A 15,143-nucleotide genomic window follows, 5' to 3' on the forward strand; every position below is an offset into this window, starting at 1 on the left:
ACACCGGTCACAGTTAGTACAGAATAAATGAATGACCAGCCACAGACACCTTTACATGAGAACAAAGAAGAGGTCAGCCATGATAGAGGACATTATATATTACCAGTAAAAAAAAAAAAAAAAAAAAAAAAAAAAAAATTAAATAAATAAATATAATATTCAATTTTTTTTCCGTTAAATAAATAAAACAAATTAAAAAAATTATTACATTTAACATTTTAATACAATTATATAATAAAATAATTTGAATGAAAAAAAATTGAATTAATATATATATTAATTTTAAAAAATGAAAAAAAAAAAAAAAAATATATATATATATATATATATATATATTTAGTATTTTTTCGATGTATTGTGCCATTTTTTATGATAATTTAGCACATGCACTAAATTCTTATTTACCAAAATCTGTGGACATCTCAAAAGTTATTTTTTATCCTTTTAAATATTTAAAAATATTTCTCAATATTCTCAAAGATGATATTATTACAGTAAAATTATGATTTTATTTCAGTGTAAATGTAAATTAAAATCAGCAGAAATCCATGACCATAAATACTTTTAACAAAATAACATATTACTTCTTCAATGTTACAGTAACGAGAATAAGTGTTTATTTGCATTATGGTGATGAGATTTGTCATGAAATTTATAAAAACAATGGTCCTAAAATAAAGCAAATATATACATTTAATTTATTTTATATTTATTTATTTTAATCTTGCATTGAAATAGAACCCAGACAAGTACTTGACAGGTTTTGTGAAGCCAAACTAATAGGGGAAAAACAATAGTAGAGATCTTGCCAATTATGGAACTTCCTTTGTGTTTATGTTCTGTTTGAGTCGCAATCAACGGCAATGGTCAGACCATAGAAGCATCCTAAGCAACAGACACGCATCTTTTGTCTACATATAGCATGTGCATTCATTCAAACACTTTGTTTATGCGTCCATGGGACAGGAAACGCGTAAACAGTCATGATGTTTCCCAAAGTGAACAAAGACTTGTTTTATGGGAATTCAGATTTAGTCCAAGTTTTTGACAGCGATTGAGGATGTGATCGTTTTGTCTGAATATAGCTCAAACTATTCCAATTCCCTTCAATATTTTCATTCCAGACAGAAGTTGCTCTCGCCAGATAAACGTGACACACACACTCCCTCGGTGGCGCTGGTCGTAGGGTCAGGATGTATTTCTGGAGAGGGGAGGATTTTAATTACAGGGCCAAGGAAGCTTAGAACAGGGTGTGTGAATGTGAGTGTAAGTCCATGTCACACGAGAGACAAACCAGACAGAAGAAACGACCAAAACACAGAGTTTAAGGCTAAATGAACGTTTTCACCTTACATTAGCGTTATATGCACACAGGTGCAGTGTAATTTCAGGCCTTTCTGATTCAAGTCTCCATAACCCTCCTCGTGATCTTAAACAAAACCAAAGCTACATTCACACTATGAGAACAATAGCGTGTGGAAGTGTGTGTGTGTGTGTGTGTGTGTGTGTGTGTGTGTGAGTGCGTTTTTTCTCTTCTTCCCTGCACTGTCCAATTGTCCAATCTGCTCTCCTTCTCCAGATCTTTTGTTCAGCTGTTTTATTTGGCAAGGAAGCATTTCCCGCCTCTCCGTTCCCAGTGGGAAGAACTAAAGATTCCCAGGGGCAGCCCACATTTCCCACAATCCCCTGCACTGCTTTGCACTCACACCAGCCTAACATGGTAGAGAAAGGGAGAAATACCAGTGTGCCCACATCATGGAGAAAGATGATATGTATGAGTCTGAATACACTTATGAAGCTTTGATCAATAACCCTTCCATAATCACTATATGAGGCGATTATGGTAATATCTCTCATTAATAATAATGAAGGATTTAATAAAATATTTAAATGGTGTATAAAAGTTCATAAGGATTTTCAGGTTTATTTATACTTTTTTAAAATAAAAAACTAGATTATAATATATGAAATGTGTAATAATAAGGGGGGCGGGGGCGGGCGGGGCTGGTTGCGGGGGGGTGGGGGGGTGGCATACAAACAATAATGTTTGTATGCTCCACCTATGGCAATTTCATCTAGTGGCACAGAAATCACACACTTCATCTTTAAAGATAATTTTGATTTGAGTAGCAATGTTTTTATTTCTGTTCTGGCCATGTTTACTTTGTGTTCCTAGTTGCCTAGACGTATCAAATTCTCCACAGGGGCTCACACACACCTCCTGCGTGAGGTCTCCAGCTGTGCCCAGCCTTAATGACACGTTCAAATCATTATTATGGCATGACAGAAGTCCCTAGCTAATAAGTAGGACCGTATTTCAATTATGTCCTGAAGGTCTCACTCTAAATATCTCCTCACTCTTTCTCTCTCTCTGTGTGTGTGTGTGTGTGTGTGTGTGTGTGTGTGTGTGTGTGTGTGTGTGTGTAAGATCTTAAGAGTAGCAGTTGGTCTACTGACCCCCTCCTCTCTCTTGCTCTCTGAGGAATCTGAGCGTTCTTCTGCCTGCTAGCGTCTCTTTGGTGTAACTAAAGCTGCTTTTGCATCTGGTGTGTGTGAGAGAGTGTTAATCAACACACACACACGCGCACGCACACACACACACACACACACACCCTCCAATCCTCCTATAGCCCTAGAAGGAGATTACACCGATTAGCCTGCGGGATAACAACAGACTCCCTTACAGTTCATTTTCGACACACATAACACAAAAGCAACACAAACAAGACCTAATTATAATGTGCACTCCATGTAAATTCTATATAACATTTGGTAGCCAAATGACTACTTCTACAACAGTGTAGGTGTGTTGTTGTTTGAATGTATCTATGAAGGTGCCATGCTAAGATTTGTCCTCTTCGGGAGCTAGTCATCCCTGGGATTAACTGAAACATGACGCCGTGTTTGTTTCAACACACTGACAAGACCTGATGCGTCAGGCACTGACTCACTTTTATCTGAACAAAACATGCATTTACATTATTATTAATGTCTGTCCTGTCATTTCAGCACCATTTCCCAAACAGGTTTCCAGAACACTCCCACTCTATTACATTGTTCGGACAAACAAGTGATCCCATACCAAACTCACAAAAATAAAATTAGTATCATATGTAAAATATTGTAAAATCTCTACAGTGTTTACACACAGTGGAAGGTCAACCTATACTCTTAAAGGTTCACTTTCAAATAAAACATTTCCTGATAATTTACTCGCCCCCATGTCATCCAAGAAGTCCATGTCTTTCTTTCTTCAGTTGAAAAGAAATTAAGTGCAACCAACTATTCAAATGTTAAAAGAAGGTTCAAATGTAGCTCAATTGAGCTTCAAAGTCTCTACAAGATCCCAGTCGAGAAATAAGGGTCTTATCTAGCGAAACGATCAGTCATTTTCTTAAAAATAAATAAAAATTATATACTTTTTAACCACAAATGCCCGTCTTGTACCATCTCTGAGATTACGTCATCACGTCGGAAAGGTCATTATTTTGGTCATATAAATGACCAATCGTTTTGCTGGATAAGACTCTTATTTCTCGGCTGGGATCGTGTAGAACCTTTGAAGCTGCATTGAGACCTATGATTGAGACTGACATTTGAACCTTCAAACCATTGGTTGCCATAGAAGTCCATTATATGGAGAAAAATCCTGGAATGTTTTCCTCAAAAACCTTAATATCTTTTTGACTGAAGAAAGAAAGACATGGACATCTTGGTGGATGACATGGGGGTGAGTAAATGATCAGGACATTTTTATTTGAAAGTGAACTAATCCTTTAAGATGCATTCACATTTATCATTGTTAGGAATGCCAGGAATTTCAATAGGAATGTAGGCAATTGTGAATTCCGTATAAGATTTTACTTCTTTTCCATACAACAAAAGTGAATGGTTAAGCGTTTTTCCTCATCAGAGTCCACACTTTCGTGACGTAATGCCGCTTTGACTGTTGGGTGGGTCTGTAAAAATGCCTATTGAGGGCACATATTATAACCATATATAGACCAGCCTTCCAAACATATAAACCAGCCTTCTGGTTTTTAAATTGCGATATAAAAACACATTTTTATTATTTGGCTTTTAATTCGGCATGAGAATTGTTGTAATTGCCTGGTGTTGTATCCTGTCTGTTTCAATGTACAGCACTTTGGTCAACATGGTTGTTTTAAAATGTGCTTTAGAAATAAATTGGTATTGTATTGTATATTAGCCTGAAATCTGAAATGACAAACGGCCTGAAATCTAAAATGGCACCCTTAAAATAAAAGAATAAAAATATGACAGTACAGTAAACACATATTATGAACATATTTACAGTATTATGGATAATATGAATAAATAGAAGTGAATTTAAAAGATATTGCACTAAACAGAGCCAAAGATTGAAATTTAAGTTACCATTCACTGACAATCTTCCCCTCCACTGTAGAAATACAAACTTTAAATTCACACTTCAATCAAACACATCATAACAGACAAATGACATCAAAAATCTGTATTCAGAGTTTTCCCATGTCTGCAACAATGTTTTGAATTGACCACAAGGACCAAATCATTTGAGACATATGGAGATGGGGTATACCTTTAATAATGTAAGCCTTTTCCCTCACCTTAACTAATAGAAGGGATTCAGAAGACATGGAAAATAGAGCCAAAGTTGGATGTGCTGTCTACCTTTTAAGATTTATTTTTAGCTTTTTTTCTTGTATTTATACAACACACAGAGAGCAGACAGAAAGTGAAGCGAGAAAGAGAGAAGGAGAACGGGATCAGAAAGGACAAGGACTGAAACTCAGGTCACCTGAGTCAGCTCTGACTGGATATACTACTTTTGTTTGTCTTTTTGGAGTAAGAGAAGTCCCTTTCATTTCCTTTGTATGGACCAAAATAGCTTGAACATTCTACTTTTAAGTCATACAGGTTTAGAAAAACATGAGGGAGAGTAAATAATCACTATTTTAATTTATGAGTGAATTTTGAATAACATACTGGGGGAAAAGAAAATGCACATTTCACCTTCAAAAGTTTGCACCAGCGCCACTAGAGAAACAACATGTAATTCCTTCTCTGCCTTTGAAGCAGGAACAACAATAAACTGTGCCATGACTTGACTTGACTTGAGATGGGGGCAGAGGAAAAAATGAGAGAAAGAAAGGGAGGGAGGGGGGGAGACCGAGAGGGGAGAGGAGGGCAAATCTTGAAAGGGGGCGAGTGAATGAGTAACAGCAGCATGACAATAGCAGTGAAAGCATGAATACCGGCCTGAGCCGAGGGGGTGACGGAACAAAAACACACGGGCCAGAATGACTCAACACATTCAACAGAGCACCACTGGAGGCAACGCATAAGTGTGTGTGTGTGTGCTCTTGTTTATGTGATGTTTATTACAACTGAAACATGGTTTATGAGGACATTTCATGAGTCCTCATAATTCAAATAGCTTAAAAATATATGTTTTATTAAAAATGTAAAAATGCAGAATGTTTCCTGTGATGGGTAGGTTTAGGGATAGGGGCAGTGTAAGGGGATAAAATAGGCCTATACAGTTTGTACAGTATAAAAACCATTACGCCTATGGAATGTCCTCACAAGTATAACAAAACTAACTTTTGTGTGTGTGTGTGTGTGTGTGTGTGTGTGTGTGTGTGTGTGTGTGTGTGTGTGTGTGTGTGTGTGTGTGTGTGTGTGTGTGTGTGTGTGTGTGTGGCACACAAGCGCTACTCAAGCACATCAGTGAATTTACAGTCAGAAAAAAAAGCTGATTATTTGACCTCAGAAGCACTTTAGAGAGCTAAGTGCACTGACCGAATCGATCAAAACACCAATGTGTGCCACGTCCTTTTCATTATTTCTTGCTGCACTATAAAACTGAGGTTTATTTTCAGACCTCAGTCTCCAAAGGCTCTAACACATCAGTGATGGGATTATACACAGTTTAAACACCATATTCCACCAAGCCTGATTTGTACAAGCTTTTAGCAAATGTCAAGGTCCAACAGTGTTCATTTCAAAACAACAGTCGGGAGTTTCTTCAGAAAGCCTACTTAGAGCATTAGCAAGTTTTGGTTGTTTTTCTCTGAGAGACTCATTTTAAAAGACTTGTAGTTTTCTAGGGAAAATGTAAGTGGTGTGAGTGCTGTTTTGATTCCACTTACATTTCAATGGTTCAATAAACAAGTCTTGTAAACAAGTTTTTAAGCACTTTTAAGGAAATGCCAAATAATGATGAATTCTAACAATAGAAAATCATAGCCATACCATGTTTTGTTTAAATTATATATATGTAGTCGCCTACACATAATACTAACAATTTAATATTACTAATAAAATGGTTCTTGAACTTCTTGGTTTTAAAAGTTATATCAAATAAACATAATTATAAGAATTATTTAATACATGATATAATAAAGTTTCATTTGTTTGATTTTGTTCAGTTTTTTTAACTAGTTCTGAAACAGGTTGATTCCCAAACCTACAATGTAAAATATTATATGATCAATAAGTTATGACAACATATGTTTTTACATAGCTTTAACTCTTTTTTTTATGTTATACAATATTCAACTTTTTTTTTAAAGTTATACAAGATTCAAGACCTTTTTTAATGTCAGTTTAATCTAATTTAAGGAGAAATGACTTAAACATCCAAGTTGTTTGTACTTAATTCACTCACCGTCAAGCCGTCCTAGTTGTATATGACTTTCTAATTTCAGACAAACACAATCGAGTTAGGTATATTAAAAATGTCCTGGCTCTTCCCAGCTTTATAATGGCAGTGAATGGAGGATGAGATTTTGAAGCCCAAAAAAGTGCATCAATCTATCATAAAAGTGATCCACACGGCTCCGGGGGGTTAATAAAGGCCTTCTGAAAAATATACATGTTTAACCCTTTATAAACTAAAATAACTAGCTTCCAGCGGACGGCCTACGCAAGGCGACTTACGCCAAAAGAGTAACACTTGACGCGATGTAGGAGAACCTTAGACGCCTCTCACGGTTCAAACAAATATGGGCAACAAACTCAAGATCCTCTTCTCTTATATTGAAATCCTCCGACATTTCTCTTTAAAAATTCTTGTTTTAGACTTCTAATTGGTGACCAGTGTTTTGCTCTGCTCTTCTGTGTTCGTCAATGCGTCAGGTCAAGTCAAGTGTTCATTATTCCGTAAATCGTAAAACGACGTGAGCGTCTGCCGGAAGCTAGTTATTATTATAATGTTTTAAATATGGATATTTTTCTTACACAAAAGCATTGCTTCAGAAATCCTTTATTAATCCCCTGGACCAGTGCGGAGCACTTTTATGGTGGATGGATGCACTTTAACAGTATTAGTGATGCTTTAGAAAACTCATGGTTAGGGAGTATCCAATCTCTTCTGTGTGAAGTATTGCCAATTACAACAGTAAAACCCCCACTGACATTATCGCTTCACTTATGGAGTCTATGGGACGTTGTCTTCAAACGGTCTGAATGAACAGAGAGTTCTGTGTGCATCCTGTTTAATCGACAGTCAACGGCCCAGCACTTTGACTACAGTGTTATCTTTGTCTTTGGACATTAATGAAGGCCAAAAAAAGGTCAAGCCAATGGATTTAACCGTCCAAACATTTAGGGGGGCCCCCCCAAGTTATCCCACACAACTCTACCAGTGCGGGTAGAGCCTTTTGTGTTCAAATACAAATACACCTCCATCACCTTCAAACCTAATGAAATACCTCTCTCAATAAACAGTTTTATGAAAATCCTAATTAAACATCCACATTTACTTGCTATTTAACGGACACCTTCTAAACTGACAAGCAGTAAAATGACCACAATGCAGTCCATCTGTAGCCACACGGGGTTAAGCGTCTTACTTTAGAGATAAATGAGTAAATCAATGGGGATCAGGTTCTCTGCAATAGAAACACACAAATGCTTGAGTTACCAGTGCGAAGGATCCCATTTAAATTTGTATGATCTGTTATGTCTAGTGACATTAAGGGAGCAGCAGCACTGATATTGCTTCTGAATTATTACGTTTTAAATCTAAACAAATCATTTGAATTTTTATTGTATAAAAAATTATTTTCAAAACGTATGACTGTCCCACTGTTGTGGCGTCAATTTTCATTAACTCAGCCCATAATTTATGTTCTAAAATTGGTGTACTCGTTATCATTAACTAAAACTATTTAAAAAAATGTCCTTAACTGAGCTAAAACTGAAATTAAAAACAACAAAAAAAATTAATAAAATAGGCTACTTAAATTTAAAACTATTAATACTACATGTTGCAAAGGCAACTAAGTGAAATAAAAAAAATAAAAAATTAAGTAAGTGTACTAAACCTACAACTGAAAAAAAAAAAAATTAAAGCTAAATATTAAACATTTATTAAACTAACAAAAACGCATAAAATAAATTAAAAATGTTAAATTAAAATGAGAAATGCAAATACAAAAGTTCTTAATTTAAAATATTCATTACAATAATAGTATAAATAGTACTAAAACAACAGATGAGACGCGAAGTGCGAAGAAAATAAGTCAAATATCACTTATCGTTAATATTTTTTCATAATTTTTGGTCAAGCTGTAATTTGTTTAATGCAAAAAGTATGAAACTATTGTGTGTTTTGGGCTGCATAAAAAGTTTTAAAAATTAGTCTTAGCAAGACAAAATAATTTTAGAGGTGTAAAGTGCTCAGAACTTTCATTAAAGAATTCAATAATGAAACCTATTATATGCTCTGTGTGTGTGTGTGTGTGTGTGTGTGTGTGTGTGTGTGTGTGTGTGTGTGTGTGTGTGTGTGTGTGTGTGTGTGTGTGTGTGTGTGACCAGCATCTATGCAAACTTTCCAAGCTGGCAGCCAGGTAAACAACACCAGCAAACTCAAGGATCTGTTGCTAAACCATAAACACAACTAACATTATGTTGATTATGTTGTGTTTTTTCTGAGCTCTTGATCTCATTGCTGTGGAGGTGGTTCAGCGTTGACTCAAGACGCTTGAAGTCTCAGCTCTATAGGCCAGGAGCTCGTATCTGTTACACAAGACTGAAGAAGCGACAGTGTGGTGAAATCCAACCACACAACCAACTAGCGGATGTGTTCCGTTACCATAACAACCAAATCATCATGTGTCAAAACAAAGGCACAGCAGTAACCAATCAAATAAGACTGGCATATACTTGTTTATTAAAAAAAATTACATAATGTAATAATGCTGAAAAGTGAATGTTCAATTTAGTAGTAGAATGCACGTTTGGAAGGCATTTGTGCTGTGGTTGTGAGAACTTGCACAATTTTGATCTGGAAATGCATGTTTGAGCTCTGTTGTTAAACAGAGCTTTTCTCCTGTGAAAATGTGGCACTTCACGATAGCTAAACAACCCTGAAAACATGGTAATGAATTAGTGGTATTTGCTAAGGCAAGTATCACATTGCTGTAGCTCAAAGTTTACATTAGATTTTAACAAACCAATAATCCTAAATGTGCCATCACATTAACAAAATCATTTTCATTAACATTTCCATGCGAAATTTCTGATCACGTGGATTTCTATTGAAATTACTAGATTTTGGTGCCGTAAAAAGCAGAACAATGGTACCTGTGATGGCACCTTAAGAGTTGCCATCAAAACGAGAGCCATCAAGGTTGACCATAACAAAAGTCCAGACACATTGAAAGCGAAACTCGAGTCCAGAGAATCTACTGTATTAAAGATGTCAAATTTTTGACAATCAACTAATTGATTAATCCTTGGTGTTAAAGCATGCATGTGAAGTACTTAAAAACCATGCATGTAGGCTACTTTTTCATTTTCATTTAAACCTGAACTATGTCGGCCATGTGTACTATAAATTTGTATTAAAAAAATGCCTATTTGTGCTGAAATTAAATAAATAAATAAATCATGATTGTCTCTCCTAGCAACCACCCAAAACACTAGCAACCGCACAACAGGACAGTAAAATCCACTCCGAACACCTCAGCAACCACAAGGAAACTCCCTGGCAAACAAACACCCTCGCATTGTTGAGTTTTGCATGGACAAGTACAACTCACACTTTACTGCAGTGAAGCTTTGGCCAAACTCACTAAAAACAATCAATCAACAACATTAACTGTCAGAGTGATAATCCTCAATGTTCTCCCTCTAGTCTAGATAATCTACACCAGAGGTCTGGTGTGGTCGAGCGCAACATTCACCATGCTCTCATGCACACGCGCACACACACACACACACACACACACACACACACACACACACACACACCACCCCCGGAGCCTCTCTAAAGCCTAAAGGGAGATGGTGATTCTGCCATCTGGACACGCTTTACGTTACATAACTTATCAAGGGCTGGTGTTCGTCAAACAGTTGAATCTCAATCAGATTTGAATTTTCATATCCTATCAAGCATTATTATGTGGAAAGGGGAGGAGCAAATTTCAGATCATCAGATATTAGACGCGTTAGGAACTGTGTGCAGTGAGATATCTCCCTATGTGCACGTGTGGTTGATGTTAGCTCAGATTGTGTGCTGAATGTGTTTGAATGGCATGGTTCAGAGAACGTTCAACAAACATTTACACCTGGACATGTTTTCTCATTTTTCCCCAACAGTTGTGTGTGTGTTCAGTAACACAAAAACGAACAAAGCTGCATTGATTCAGCTCATTTATGCTACACAGTTTTAAAATTATTGTACATACACCTCTTGATGGAATTTTGGTCAAGATCTTGTACAAGAGTCCAGCACTCTGTAAAGTCTCCTCCAGCACATCCCAAAGACTTTCAATGAATTTAAAGGAACACTCCGACTTTTTGGGACTTTAGCCTATTCAACTTATCCCCCAGAGTTAGATAAATCCATACATACCTTTTTCATCTCCGTGCGTGCTATAAGTCTGTTTGACGCACCCACCGCTAGCCTAGCTTAGCACAAAGACTGGATGTAAATGGTTGCAGCTAGCATACTAATCCAAATAAGTGACAAAATAACGCAAACATTTTCCTATTTACATGTTGTGATTTGTATAGTCACAGAGTGTACAAAAAACAAAGTCATATGAGACACAGACATATTTTAACCGTATAAATACTGGGAACTATTCTCTGAAGGCGAAGCACTGCTACTTGGGCGGAGTGATAACCGCAGCACCTGAGACGCGCCGTGGTGAGGAGCAGAGAGTTCGTTCAGAGCGCGTCTCAGGTGCGCTGCGGTTATCACTCCGCCCAAGTAGCAGTGCTTCGCCTTCAGAGAATAGTTCCCAGTATTTATACGGTTAAAATATGTCTGTGTCTCATATGACTTTGTTTTTTGTAACTTAACTTTATGACTTTGTTTTCCTATGTAAATAGGAAAATGTTTGCGTTATTTTGTCACTTATTTGGATTAGTATGCTAGCTGCAACCATTTACATCCAGTCTTTGTGCTAAGCTAGGCTAGCGGTGGGTGCGTCAAACAGACTTATAGCGCGCACGGAGATGAAAAAGGTATGTGTGGACTTATCTAACTCTGGGGGATAAGTTGAATAGCCTAAAGTCCCAAAAAGTCGGAGTGTTCCTTTAAGGTCTGGACTCAAGAGGTGCTAATTGACCATTCGCAAAGACCCGCCCCCCTTAGTTACTGTCGCTATGTCCGACAAGCTACGCCGCTCTCATGCCACACCATGTTCTCACGCAGTGAAAATACATCGCGGAGCAGAGAGGAGACTGACAACACGCTGACAGACAGGTTACTTTTCGGTTACTTTTGACATTAAACATATTAAACAAAGTCTCACCTTTCAAATTTGGTCATTTTTTTAAAGAAATTTAAACAATACAGTTTTGTGACTCTTTAATGTGTCTGACAGATCGCTGTAGAGCATCAGTTAAAGCTGCACGTGAACCGATAATCTCTTCCTTCTAGTTTATTTATAGCATCAAATAAACATGAATGAACATAAGAAGGAATGTTGTTTTAACCGTGGAAAGGCGTCAGTACACTCTGTTTTTCAAGTTCATATCCTCCCATGTTAATCTACTAACTCCCCTGACTGCTTTGTCAGACAAAATGGCGGATGGCGAAGTATGAATGGACAGATCACCTGTCAATCAAGCTCCTTGCGATGGGTCAATTCATGTGTGAAAATTATTCTTCTTCATGCTCCCTCCCAACCATTCTTTCACAGATTAAGCCTGATGAATCTTTACATTGTCATCCTGGAATATGGTCATGATGCGTTTTTCTGCATGGTTGTTTAAGAAATGAAAAGCTACACACTCCATTGATTAGGTTTAGAAGAACTGTTACCAAAGATATAATATGGTAGAAACATGATAATAACAACAATAATGATCCAGTCATAGACTCTTAAGTATTTGCCTATTTACATCCAAACAGCGACTTTCTGGCCTGGAAGTGTAAATGCTTGATAAAAATAAAAAAAACAGGATAAAGTCCATTTGAGACATACACAACTTCAATATTGCAAATGCATTCATTTTTACAACACACTCAAATCTTATTGCAGCTGCGTAAACAGAGCATACAGGTTCACACAATAACAGCAGAAAGTGTCAGCCATCCCAACACAACTAATCCAGAAAAGCGTAGACAAGTTCATTAAAAAAAAAAATGACAGCAAAAAATATCTCTACAACTCTACAAGGACTAAATCTGGAATGGGAATAAATCTGAGAAGACTTCCTGTCGATCTGTAACTGTTTCTACTCCAGAAAGAGTGAGCATGATAATACAGCATCTGTGTGATTTCAGTTTTAATGAGTGACAGCGAAACATCCTTCCGTCTTGTTATAATTTACATCATAACTGATATCCGTTAAAAAAAGCCATAGCGATTATAAGCCAAGGGTTTCTAGCTGTGCTCCTCTCTCGAGATTCGAGACCTTCTGACCATCTGTTGCGCTTTAAAAGTGTGAGTGAAAGGAGAGGAAGAGGAAGAGAGCGACAGAGAGGGAGGGAGGTAGTAGAGCTGAGTTTGTCGCTGAGGAGAAGCAGAAGTTGAAGTCGAGGAGCCCACATCCGTTGGCTGTGTGTGGTGGAAATGCAACTGCAAGGGGAAACAGAACAACACTGTGCAACAGGGTTCGTGTTGAGTCTCTCACACAGCTGGTGATGCAGAGTAGACACACTCCTGTTCTCACTTATGGAGAATTATGTGCATTTTTCACATATATGCACTGCAAACGTAAATGACCACGCACATACTCATGCAAACAGAGTCTCTGAAAGCTGGCATAAAGGAAGCACACACTCTCTTACGAAACACAGCTGGCAAACACTCAAAAGATAATGACATTAAATAGACAACCAACACACACACAAACTTGAGCTTGTGCCTAGCAGAGCTGAATTCATAATAAATCCTCTCCACCCCTGAATCTGAGAGGCTTGTTTGCTTAAGCAAAATATGACCTCATGTTCAATATTTATCAGTAAAGGTTGACCACATCCGAAACATAGCAGGAAATGATTTCGGTTTCAAGTGCCAGGGACTATCTGAATGACCTATAAACAACACAAGAGATTGTTTAAAAACCAAGTGAGCTGCCTACCTAGACAGCATTTTTTAAACATCACACGACCAAAAAGATGTAGCCTGGGTAGGCAGCTCACTAGTTTTTTTTTTAGATGTTTTGCTAACAACAAATGTGAAAAGATTTTGTTGTATAGATGTGCTGATTTGTTGCATAAGCCGCATGAATAAGTTGCAGACGTCAACTTTCCTATTGAATGGTCATTGTGTCAATGTGTATATAAGGCAGTCAGTGTCATTTTTACTTCCTGGTTGTCAGTTGAGTTTATGACATGAATGTGTGGGTGTGGACTGGACGCTTCAAACTGTTTTAGTCCTAAAAAAAGAACCTGATTTAAGATGCCCAGGTACACTAGAATCCAAAGCATGATGGCATTAAAAAGTACATAACCAAAAGAAAAAAAAGGAAGATACAACGCCACTTAAAAGAACACTCCACCGTTTTCTGAAATAGGGCTTATTCACCGTCTTTCCTACATTTAGATAGGTGGGCAAATGCATTTTTTGTCTCAGTGCATGCATTGTTTTAGTTTGGCAGGGTCGCCGCTAGCTTAGCTTAGCATAATAAATGGAATCCTTTGTTGCCAGCTAGCATGTCCTGAGTAAAAGTGATTTTAAAAAAAACCCCACCTAATTACTTCTTGTGGCCTGCGTATTCACAAGTACAAATAGCGATGCAGATTAAGACTATAGGCGATTTTCTAGGCAGATTAAGAATTTTGACTATATTAGGGTGACATTATTATTATATTAGGGTGACTATTTTTCAGGTGTTGCATGATATCTCTGCGCCCAAGTAGCAGTGCTTCGTCTGTGCTTCACCCTAATATAGTCCCTTTATAATGGGAGTGAGAATATTTTGAAGCACAAAAAAAAAAAAAAAAAAAAAAAATCACCTCCATCCATTAAAGTGCTCCATACAGCTCCTGGGGGTTAATAACGGCCATCTGAAGCGACACGATGCATTTTTGTAAGAAAAATATCCATATTTATTACTTGATAAACTATAATCACTGGCTTATGTACGTGAGTCTAGTTCCGGTGGAAGAGTGACCTTTGACCCCAAGCATGACGTAATGCATAACGAACGCGGAAGCACAGAGGATAGAGCAAAACAAAACACCAGTCACAAATTAGAAGTCTGAAACGACACTTTTTAAAGAGAAATGTCGGAGGAGCTTCAGTTTGTTGCCCAGCCCTGTTTGTTTGAACCGCGCGAGGCGTCTACTCTAACCTAAGTTTACGATACGATACATGACATCCTACGTCATGTGTCGGGTCAGAGGTCACTTTTCAGCCGGAACTCTTCAGCCGGAAAACTATGGCCGTCACCGAAACCCTTTTATTAATTATATCAATCAAACTTTTATTACAGACTTAGGGTCCAGAAAAAATATAGAGGAGAATATGGAGAATATGGTATAATTGAAATTTTTGGGTGAACATTAAACAATGTCTTGTTTACAATGTCTGGATGAAACATTTTTTTTGGTTTGTATTTTCATACTATGGAAGTCAATGTGGCCCATAAACTGTTTTTCAAAATATCTTTTGTTTTTAGCAGAAGAAATAAATTCATACAGGTTTGGAGCAAATTGAGGGCGAGTAAAT

General features: G+C 37.2%; 1 protein-coding gene across 2 annotated transcripts in view; it reads right to left on the reverse strand.

Annotated features, from left to right (window-relative positions):
• The window catches only part of lrch4 (leucine-rich repeats and calponin homology (CH) domain containing 4), a 43,452-nt gene that overhangs the window by 20,320 nt on the left and 7,989 nt on the right, over positions 1 to 15,143 (reverse strand). The window lies entirely within an intron of this gene.

The sequence above is a fragment of the Phoxinus phoxinus genome (genome assembly GCF_949152265.1).
Source record: "Phoxinus phoxinus genome assembly, chromosome: 2".
Taxonomy (NCBI): domain Eukaryota; kingdom Metazoa; phylum Chordata; class Actinopteri; order Cypriniformes; family Leuciscidae; genus Phoxinus; species Phoxinus phoxinus.